The 10,914-nt window shown below is 48.1% G+C and overlaps 1 long non-coding RNA gene across 1 annotated transcript; it reads left to right on the plus strand.

Moving 5' to 3' along the window:
* The first annotated feature begins 242 nt into the window (after positions 1-242).
* On the plus strand, positions 243-10,533 carry LOC119173325 (uncharacterized). Its single transcript, XR_012895229.1, has 3 exons — positions 243-314; positions 7,823-7,882; positions 10,248-10,533. It is a non-coding gene; the product is annotated as an uncharacterized LOC119173325 (long non-coding RNA).
* Positions 10,534-10,914: the final 381 nt, after the last annotated feature.

Below are 10,914 nucleotides of genomic sequence, written 5' to 3' on the forward strand. Positions count from 1 at the left end.
GAATGCCGCTGCGAAGTCCCATGGCCGAAGGACGCCAAATAATGTTTCTGAAAATTTTGATTGGCAATTATTTATTTGTACATTTTTTCAACGTTTCTGTTTAGGACAAAAATATTAAACTGCCATAGGGTTCTTGACATCTCAGTTAGCGAGGTTTCACCTGTACTTTACTTCCATTTCATTCTACCCAGTTAGCCCTATCATAATAGGTGATCCTCACCGCTGGCATTCAATATATAAGTCAGCATTCAATGTGCTTGAATCCACCTACCTACGGAGATGGCAATAGTCGGTACCAACGAATCGGGCAACAGGTAAAATGAAAGATCATGCTGCCAATATGGCCGCTATTCTTACACACGTGTCAAAGCAATATATCATCTCCAGCAAACGGAAGCACTCTCTTTAGCTGCAGAAATATTTATTTTATAAAATATTGCCACGTTCCATTTCACAAGTTTTTGTTATCGTTCCGAAACACCACACGATTCTCGGCGCAAATCGCGCCTGCAGGTTTCGAGAAGGTTCCGGACTGTAGTAGATCATTTCGATAAGATCACGCCCACTGTTCTAACGGTACAGATTGTTCTGGAACCTACGCCACCGCCAGCGATAACGCTAGAACATTCGACAGCAAAGGTATAAATGCCGACGCGCTTCGCCGCTTGTCAGTTGTTGATCGAAGGCCGACGCTGCGTTCGCCGCTATCAGTCCGAGACTGCTATCTGTGCAAGACTGCTGCTGTAATTAGACTTTCCCTTTACCGGGCACAGGTTCGCCCAAATAAACAGTTAAATCCCATCACGAACTTTCCTGTCTTTGGCCACGTCACGACCCCGTGACATCTGGTGGAGGTGCTGCTTCGTTCATGTACCGGACGCCCCCGTCAAGCCGTGAACCCAGCCCCCGTCGCGGAGAAGACACCGACGCCAACCAAAAGCAGCGAACGAGCCGCCGACAGCAAGGTCTACCACCGGAGTACGGCCTTCTACAAGACAAGGCGCGGAAGACCAAGACCATGACCTCGACTGCAGCGACAATGACAACCGGAGCGTCCCATCCCGCGATCGTCATTCATAAACCCAGGGAACCACCAACGTTCCATGGCTCATCGTTTAAAGACCCGAAAACCAGCCTAGAAACATGCGACCGTGTGGCCGCCCTCAACTACTGGGACAACGAAGAAAAGCTCCGTCGTGTGTACTTCTACCTGGAAGACACCGCAAGGACCTGGCTAGAGAATCGAGAATCCACGCTCCGAACGTGGGATGTCTTCTGCGGCGCATTTCTGCAAACGTTCGCGAGCGTCGCTCGCAAAGAGAGGGCCGCTGCTCTACTCGAGACCCGGTTTCAGCTACCAAATGAAAAGGTTGGAATTTTCACAGAGGAGATGACCCGCCTATTCCGTCACGCTGACTCAGACATGCCTGAGGAAAAGAACGTTCGTTTCCTCATGCGAGGGGTCAAACAGGAGCTCTTCGCGGGACTAATGAGGAATCCACCGAACACCGTCCAAGAATTTGTATCCGAAGCGACCACCATCGAAAAAACGCTGGACATGCGCACCAGACAGTATAAGCGTCGCCTGACTCCAGAATGCGCTGCTGCTCAAGCCAGTGACTCCGACGACCTGCGTGAAACGATCCGAGCGATCATGCGGGAAGAGCTGCGCAAACTGTTGCCTTCGGAGCAGCCTCAAGTGGATTCGATCGCCGACATTGTGCGAGAAGTCCGGCAATCACTTCGAATTCCCGAAACACCGCCGCCCGAGCCAGAAACTATGAGCTACGCCGCTGCAGTGCGCCACAACGCTCCTCCCCGTCCACGTCAAAACGCCGCCCCGTCACACTTCCGTCGCCAGACGCCACCGCCGCCACCACCCCAAACGACGTCGTACCGTTCCCCAGCGGGCCAGCGCATTGCACCGAGGAAAACGGACGTTTGGCGTGCACCTGACAACCACCACTCTGCTACCACTGAGGCGAGGCCGGGCACACATACCGCCGTTGCCAGTACCGACAGATGGGACTGCGTGGCTTCGCCGTCAATGCACCGCGTCCGCAGCCAGGAGATCGGCCACGTGACATCGCCGACTACCTGGCAGGAACTCAATGGACACCACGAAGTCCTTCCCGTTCGCCGTCGCCCAGCCGCCGCATGTCACCGCACCCCCGGTAGTACTCTGGCCCAACGCGGGGCTGGTCTCCTAGCCCGTATCCGGGAAACTAAGGGCAGCACCCTATGGAGGTGCGGTTGCTGTTCGACGAACTACCGAAGATCCTCCGACGACAACGCCAATGTGAAGGAGCTTTTTGAACACAACACCAACCAGGCAAAGCCCTGAAGGCAAAAGCTCACTTACCGAAGGTGGCCGGACGACGCAACATGGAAGCAGCGGAACAAGCCGACGCAGCCGTGACCCGACGCCACGCCCTAACTGTAATGCGAGACGGCGAACTAGCGACCTCGACGTTCTTATCGACGGCCACAGTGTGACTGCTCTCGTCGATACTGGAGTCGACTATTCTGTCATCAGTGGGTCGTTCGCCGCGAAGTTAAAGAGAGTTAGGACAGCTTGGAAAGGCCCTGAAATCCGCACAGCCGGAGGTCATCTCGTAACGCCTGCAGGAATCTGCACTGCGAGAGTCACCATAAACGGCCGTTATTATCCTACAGACTTCGTAGTCCTACAGCGTTGCTCGAGAGATGTCATCCTTAGCATGGACTTCTTATGCCTCCATGGTGCTGTCATCAACCTAAAAACAAGGTCGATAACGTTATCCACAGAAGAAGCACTACCACAGCGCACGCCGTCAGGACACCATGCCTTGAATGTGCTGGAAGAACAAGTCACCATTCCGCCTCGCTCAAGCGTCATTATTTCAGTCGGCGTTCCTAAATCACCTGACTTGGAAGGCGTCGTTGAAGGCAATCAGCATCTGTTGGTCACCCGAAATAATTGCGTCAGAAGAGGAATTGCAGAGCTGCGGGAAGGCAAAGCAACGGTTATGCTTACGAATGTCAGCAATGAGTACAAACATGTGAACAAAGGAACAACGGTCGCATACATTGAAGAAATTGTCGAAGCCACCAGTGCTTTTGCCCTCGCCGATTCTGCGGAACCTGCTCAGAGGAACCAAGCCCCTCCCATAGCTTTCGACGTCAATCCCAGACTTCCGAACAATAAGCAAGAACAGCTCAAGGCCCTGCTCCTGCAATACGAAGATTGCTTTTCGTCGTCATCGAAAATTCGGCAGACCCCAATCACAAAACATCGATTCATAACCGAAGAAAATGCCAGACCACTCCGTCAGAGTCCGTACAGGGTTTCGACGCGAGAGCGTGAGGCAATGAAGAGACAAGTTGATGAAATGCTGCGAGATGACAATATCCAGCCGTCATAGAGTCCGTGGAAATCCCCCGTGGTGTTAGTGAAGAAAAAGGATGGGTCCCTACGTTTCTGCGTCAATTATCGCCGCCTGAACAAAATCACAAGAAAGGACGTGTATCCTCTCCCACGAATAGACGACGCACTTGATCGGCTCCATAACGCCAAGTACTCCTCGTCAATGGACCTAAAGACTGGCTATTGGCAAATCGAAGTCGACGAAAGAGACCGAGAGAAGACGGCGTTTATGACACCGGACGGCCTCTTCGAGTTTAAGGTGATGCCCTTCGGCCTTTGCTCAGCGCCTGCAACTTTTCAACGCGTTATGGATACAGTACTGGCAGGATTGAAGTGGCAGACTTGCCTTGTGTACTTGGACGACGTCGTCGTGTTTTCCTCGAGTTTCGACGAGCATCTTCGGCGCCTTGAAGCTGTACTTCAAGCCATCAAGACGTCCGGACTCACACTGAAGCCAGAAAAGTGCAGATTTGCGTATGAGGAGCTCTTGTTTCTGGGACACGTTATCAGCAAGTCTGGAGTTCGTCTCGATCCACGAAAAACAGCCGCCATCGCCGACTTCCCGCCGCCCACTGACAAGAAGGCCATGCGCCGATTTCTGGGCCTGTGCGCCTATTATAGGCGGTTCGTGAAAACCTTCGCCCGCATCGCCGATCCTCTCACTAACCTTACCAAGGCCGACTCGGAGTTCAAGTGGGAAACGCCACAAGAACACGCTTTCCAGGAGCTTAAACATCGCCTCCAGACGCCTCCGTTACTTGCCCATTTCGACGAATTCGCCAAGACTGAAATACATACTGACGCAAGCAGCGTAGGTCTTGGCGCCGTTCTTGTTCAGAGGGCTGACGGACTTGAAAGGGTTATTAGTTACGCCAGCCGATCGCTATCCAAAGCAGAAGCAAATTATTCCACAACAGAGAAGGAGTGCCTCGCCATCATCTGGGCTACGTCGAAATTTCGCCCCTACCTCTACGGCAGGCCCTTCAAAGTTGTGAGCGACCACCACGCCTTGTGTTGGCTAGCCACCTTGAAGGACCCTTCAGGTCGACTCGCACGATGGAGCCTGAGACTTCAAGAATATGACATTACTGTGATTTACAAGTCCGGAACAAAACACTCCGACGCTGACTGTCTCTCTCGTGCTCCTGTCGACCAACCGCTACCCGACGACTCGAACGACGACTACTTCTTGGGAACGATAAATACCGACGACTTCGCTGAACGACAGCGGGCCGACCCGGAACTTAAAGACCTTATAGAATACCTCAAAGGCAGGACCGCCGAAGTCCCGAAGGTATTCAAGCGCGCACTTGCGTCGTTCTTTCTACGAAACGGTCTTCTACAAAAGAAAAAACTTTTCACCGCTTCGAGCTAAGTACCTCCTCGTGGTGCCTTCAGGTCTGCGACCAGAACTCCTGCAGGCCCTGCACGACGATCCGACGGCAGGGCACCTCGGTGTTTCCCGCACGCTCGCGAGGATACAAGAAAGGTACTACTGGCCACGTCTTACCACCAACGTCACTCATTATGTGAGGACATGCCGGGACTGTCAGCGACGCAAGACACCGCCGACAAGGCCAGCGGGACTTCTGCAGCCAATTGATCCACCTTGCCGACCTTTCCAGCAGATTGGTAGGAACCTACTGGGGCCGTTCCCGACGTCGGCTTTCGGAAACAAGTGGATCGTGGTAGCTACCGACTACCTCACCCGCTACGCCGAGACAAAAGCCCTGCCAAAAGGCAGTGCATCCGAGGTAGCTAAGTTCTTCGTCGAAAATGTCGTCCTACGTCACGGCGCCCCGGAGGTCCTTATCACCGACAGAGGAACGGCATTCACTGCCGACTTAATTCAAGCGATCTTGGCATACAGCCAAACAAACCACCGCCGGACGACAGCGTACCACCCACAGACCAACGGCCTCACCGAGCGGCTTAACAAGACGATGGCCGACATGCTTTTAATGTACGTCGATGTCGAACACAAGACGTGGGACGCCATTCTTCCGTATGTGACGTTCGCATACGACACGGCGGTGCAGGAGACGACGCAGATATCTCCATACAAATTGGTCTACAGAAGGAGCCCGGCAACGACGCTCGATGCCATGTTACCCAACGTCACCAACGAAGAAAACCTCGATGTGAGCGAGTACCTTCAACGCGCCGAAGAAGCCCGACAACTTGCGCGTCTCCGTATTAAGAACCAACAGACGACCGACAGCCACCGTTACAACCTTCGACGACGCTTCGTGGAATACCAGCCCGGTGAACGTGTTTGGGTGTCGACGCCGATACGCCGACGTGGACTAAGTGAAAAGCTTCTGCGATGGTACTTCGGACCATACAAGGTGGTTCGACGTCTCGGCCCACTTGATTACGAGGTTGTCCCCGACGGCATCACGAACTCTCAACGACGCCGATCGAGACCTGAAGTTGTCCATGTCGCGCGCCTCAAGCCGTTTCATGCACGTTAACAAACTGAAACAGTGTGTTTTGTATTATTGTTGTATTGTAATTTATTCATTGTACTTTCTTGCATTATTATTGTACCTTCATCTTTAGTTAAAGCATCGGTAGGATGCCTTTTTTCAGAGGGGGGCAATGCCACGTTCCATTTCACAAGTTTTTGTTATCGTTCCGAAACACCACACGATTCTCGGCGCAAACCGCGCATGCAGGTTTCGAGAAGGTTCCGGACTGTAGTAGATCATTTCGATAAGATCACGCCCACTGTGCGAACGGTACAGATTGTTCTGGAACCTACGCCACCGCCAGCAATAAAGCTAGAACATTCGACGGCAAAGGTATAAATGCCGACGCGCTTCGCCGCTTGTCAGTTGTTGATCGAAGGCCGACGCTGCGTTCGCCGCTATCAGTCCGAGACTGCTATCTGTGCAAGACTGCTGCTGTAATTAGACTTTCCCTTTACCGGGCACAGGTTTGCCCAAATAAACAGTTAAATCCCAACACGAAGTTTCCTGTCTTTGGCCACGTCACGACCCCGTGACAATATGTCCTTTTACGGTGATTCTATAGCCGAATATGTTGTACACACCCCCACAGAATTAGGTTGTGGAAGGAGTGAATGTTGCTGTATAGCTTATTTTGATAAGTACTGCAATTCTATGTTGCAATGGAAGCGAGGTTGAAAGAACTTTATTGAAGTACAATAGGTCGCACTTGTGTCCTAGCCCGAAAAGGACCCCTCCCACTTTGGCACTGAAAGGTCTAGCATTTCAGCCGCTTCACGGGCCTGTTGGACCCATCATTGTCTCTCTAATGAAGGACTTCGTAACGCTGCATCCCGTCGTCCTTCAGCGTTTTCCTTCTCGCTGCGTAAAGCAGAGCAACGCCAAGGCATACGAGCGAGAACTATGCTTACGTGGCATTTATCACATAATGTAGGAACAGAGAGCTCTGGATGAATTCTTCTAATTACCAGCAGGTTTGAGTGGGTTTTTGTCTGTAATAGCCATAGCGTAATGACTTCACTTCTGTTTAGTTTAATGTGTAGAGGGGGGAAGATCCTGCTGCCCATATATACATGTTTCGTTAGCTCGTTTGGCGAGAGGAAGTGATCCTTGAATTCTCCAACCTCATTATCTTCTTGCCTTGTGTCTGCATGGTGGACAAGTACGCCTGCAGCTATGTGGGCATACTGGGTGTAGTTCATTCGAGAACGATTCATTTCTTCAACGTGAGCTGGAAACTAAATAATCTTGTGCGGCTTGATTACTTTTTTTACCATTGCCACAGCCTGCATAGAGTTTACTACTTTGGTAAATGCTAGAACGGCTCTATATTTGCTGTAGATTCTCGGTCTACTTGGGTATAAAAGTACCAATTCAATGGATACTTGCTCAGCAATTTACGATTTTGCAGTGTTGATGGAAGCGGAGTGGATGAACTCACCTTTATTGTTAACACTTTTTGAAAGCTTGTTACGGGACGTGAAAGCCACGTAGAAAACGAGAATTCCTCAGGCTCACTTTTAGCAATTTCTAGCAGAGCTTTGGCTGTGGCTTGCCATCTCCTCAGATCACGAATGGGGTGAACACTTCTCGGAACAGGCAGAACCATAATATGGTCCTTCGGCTCCTTTAGGGCTTCTTTCTGGTTGTCAACTATTGCTGAAATTGGTGTACCAAATTGTTTGAGGTTGTGGCTTTCTGATTGCGTTGCTTTGAGTGTAATATACTGGTCTTGTGAAATGCCTTCTATATAGTTCACACTCTTGACACTTGTAACAATATGTGTTGTTGCTAGCAGCGAAAGCTCTGCACGATAACGAAAGACACATACTCGAATGTTTTCTCTAAAAATGTGATGTTAACATAGGAAGGCAGCTTCATTATTTATCTTGTAAGATGAATATTATCTCTAACTCATACACTCGCCGATTCTACTTTTTTGCAGCTGAAGGAATGAATCGTGTGATTGGAATGGACCTGCTGATGGCTGTTGTTGTTGTGATAGGTACCACTGTTGAATTTATTTCAGCCTCACAAACACCCTAGAGACTACTTTATTTGTGCACAGCTTCTTTGCTGAAACGTATATTCAATAGAGGCTCTAGATCGGGAAAAGGATGTTTGTTTTTTGATGTGCCTTCTTACTAAGCTGTATTTTCATTTTTGCAAAAGGTTAGCCAAAACGTACTTTACACTTGTTTTGTAATGCATATTGTCGTTGTTTAAGTACGCTGATTTTTTAGAGAAGATGTATTAAAACCAAGCATCCTCAAATTAGTATTTCACAACGTGTGATTTATATATCAGCAACTTGGCAGGAATGAAACTACACATCGTCAAAATAAACTCTCTGACGCCTCAGCTATCTTGACAATCATCAATATTGCGGTTTGCTTTACGTATTTTTTCTATTATGTCGTAAAAAACCTGCTGAACATCCATTATGTGCTATATAACCGCGAGTTCTATAGAGACCCCTTCATTACAATCGTAATATAATGAACAAGGCTACGAAATCGAGCATAATTATGTTTTGCTTCGACTAGCGGTTGTTCAAAAACGAAAAAAAAATCATAAGCTTTTACAAGCTCTCATTGTGACTGCAATGCGTACGCTTCCCAAAGACTGCCGCACTCAGTCGCTAAAATTTGTACGTTTTCAAAGCATCGTTGACAGGTTTCTGCCAGAAGAGATTGCGGAAGTTTATTTTTAAACTCCCATCGCGACTGACCAAACATTGCTCGAAAAACCTGACCAATAGTCACAATTGTCAAAACTACAACAAAAGATATGACAAGCTACTCTTCAGCAAGGCTATAGACTGACATATAGTTCATGCATAATACTTCTATGATGTTGCTCAACTACACAGCACTTGCTTAATGCATTTTCGACATTTTATTTTACTGGTTTGCTTTACTACGACCCCAAAGACGCAACACCCATAAAGAAGACTTAGGAGTTTTGTACATTGTACACAGTTATCTGTGTAGCCCCAGATAGTATTAAAGGATCCCTAGAGTGATTTAGGCGCTTTTCTATTTATTTGAATGATTGATTGATTCTTTATTGATTGATATATAGGGTTTATTGTCTCATAACCACCGTATGATTATGAGGGACGCTTTACTGGAAGGCTTCGGAAATCTTGACCACCTGGGGTTCTTCAACGTGAACCAAAATCTGAGCAAACAGGCCTACAACATTTTCGCCTTCATCGAAAATACAGCCGCCGCAGCCAGAATTCGATCCCGTGGCCTTCGGTTCAGCGAGTACTCTAGCCACTAGACCACCACTATGGGGTTTTGACAGTTTTTTTAAACGCTTTGGGATGGTAGACGAAGTTGCAGGAGTAATTTATGAAGAGTCTTGAGCTCTCTGCGTAAACTGTGTAATTTATTTACACGCTTTAAATTTGTGAATTGCTACACATCGCTGCCGATTGCTGCGACTCGGTAAAACACGTTTTCAACCGCTCCCACACCAAGCTACATGCTCTGCACCACTGAATCCATCGTTTTCATATGTTATGATCTGCTGTAGAACGCGCAGCACAGGCTGCCAGTATCGAATCAGGGACAAGAATTACGCGTATGCGGTCACACGACACATCGTGACGCATGCGCCGTGAAGGTGCAGCTTAGCCCCGAGCGCTCGAAGGAAGAGTTGAGGGCAGATGAAGGTGAAAGGTGGAGCGGAGTAGGATTAGTCGTAGCTCCGTTAATAGTCGGTGTTCCGATTGAACACTAGTGCCAATGATTTCCTTCATTAGGGGTTCAATCAAAAACGTAATGTGAAAAAACCATTTCACGGACCCTTTAGGTTAAGAATAAAACCAGTTTTACATGGTGTTACCTTTAATAAACTTAGGTGCCCTTTCAGCAGTTTTTTTTTCGAAGTATTGGTTGGCATGAAATTATATCCCTTTAAGGATCAAGGAGCCCTCAAATTGAAAAACATATTCACACTTTGTAAAACTAAAATAGGACAGGGGCTAAGCGCCAAAATTTATCGATTGCACTAACTGTAAATTATTTGACGCAGTAACAGTTTTTCGTAGGTTCAGATATGGTAATAGTTGCTAGGTGAAGATGTACACAATCGAAGTTCAGGAAGATCGAGCCCACAATTTTTCACAGTCATTTTAATATCACTGAGGAATAGCAGCAGTCAAAATATGGGTATTTGTTCATTGTTGAAACAGCAATGAAAATGTGAATTTTTATAGCCTTGCGCGTTATTTTTTCTAAACAATAATTATATAAGAAATTGGCCACTAATTCACCCATGCTGCATATTTATTGAGGCAAGATACAGTGATTACAGACAACATACGCCGGCTTCAAAACTCTTCTTTCTATTCATTGCAGGTGTTCTTATAATGGCACCAACTGATGCCCTCGCTGGTGCAAGAGGTGTAGGGGGAACCGATGGCATCGCTGGTGTTGGCAAGAAGTGAATTAACAAGTGTGCCATGCCTCGCAGTTCTGCTGGTTTGCGCTATAGAAAGTGTATTCGAAATGATTAAACGAATTTCAGAAGTGTTGTTACGAGATATTCAAGCGGAGATACCGAAATAAGACTTTACAGTCGCCAGGTCACGACGGCGTCGTTCTATCAATGGTTTAACCGGCTCAGTGCGGACCGGGGAAAATTGCAATGTGGGCTTGTTGGCGATGCATTTAAAAATATTCGTAGTGAGAGGCAAAATACGAAAACAGGAAGAGATAGACTTAGAGCTGTGTCCTCTCAATGTACACCTTTTTGTCATTGTATTTCGGCTCGTGCTGCAAAAACTCTTTCTCATGACTGGAGAAGCTTCACGTAGGACTCGGTAGGGGCCTTTGAATTTGGGCAGTAGCTTTGTGGAAAGGCCCCGAGCAGGTGAACCATTCTGAATTTCCAAATAAACATGACTGGGAAGGCAGGTCTTCTTTGTGACAGTTTATCTGGGACGCTTGATCTTGTATTGTTAAGGAACGTGAGCTGTCTGAATTCTTTCGCATAAGTAGTGACTTCGGAAAGATTTGTCAATTC

This window comes from Rhipicephalus microplus, chromosome 5 (genome assembly GCF_043290135.1).
Source record: "Rhipicephalus microplus isolate Deutch F79 chromosome 5, USDA_Rmic, whole genome shotgun sequence".
Classification (NCBI taxonomy): Eukaryota; Metazoa; Arthropoda; class Arachnida; order Ixodida; family Ixodidae; genus Rhipicephalus; species Rhipicephalus microplus.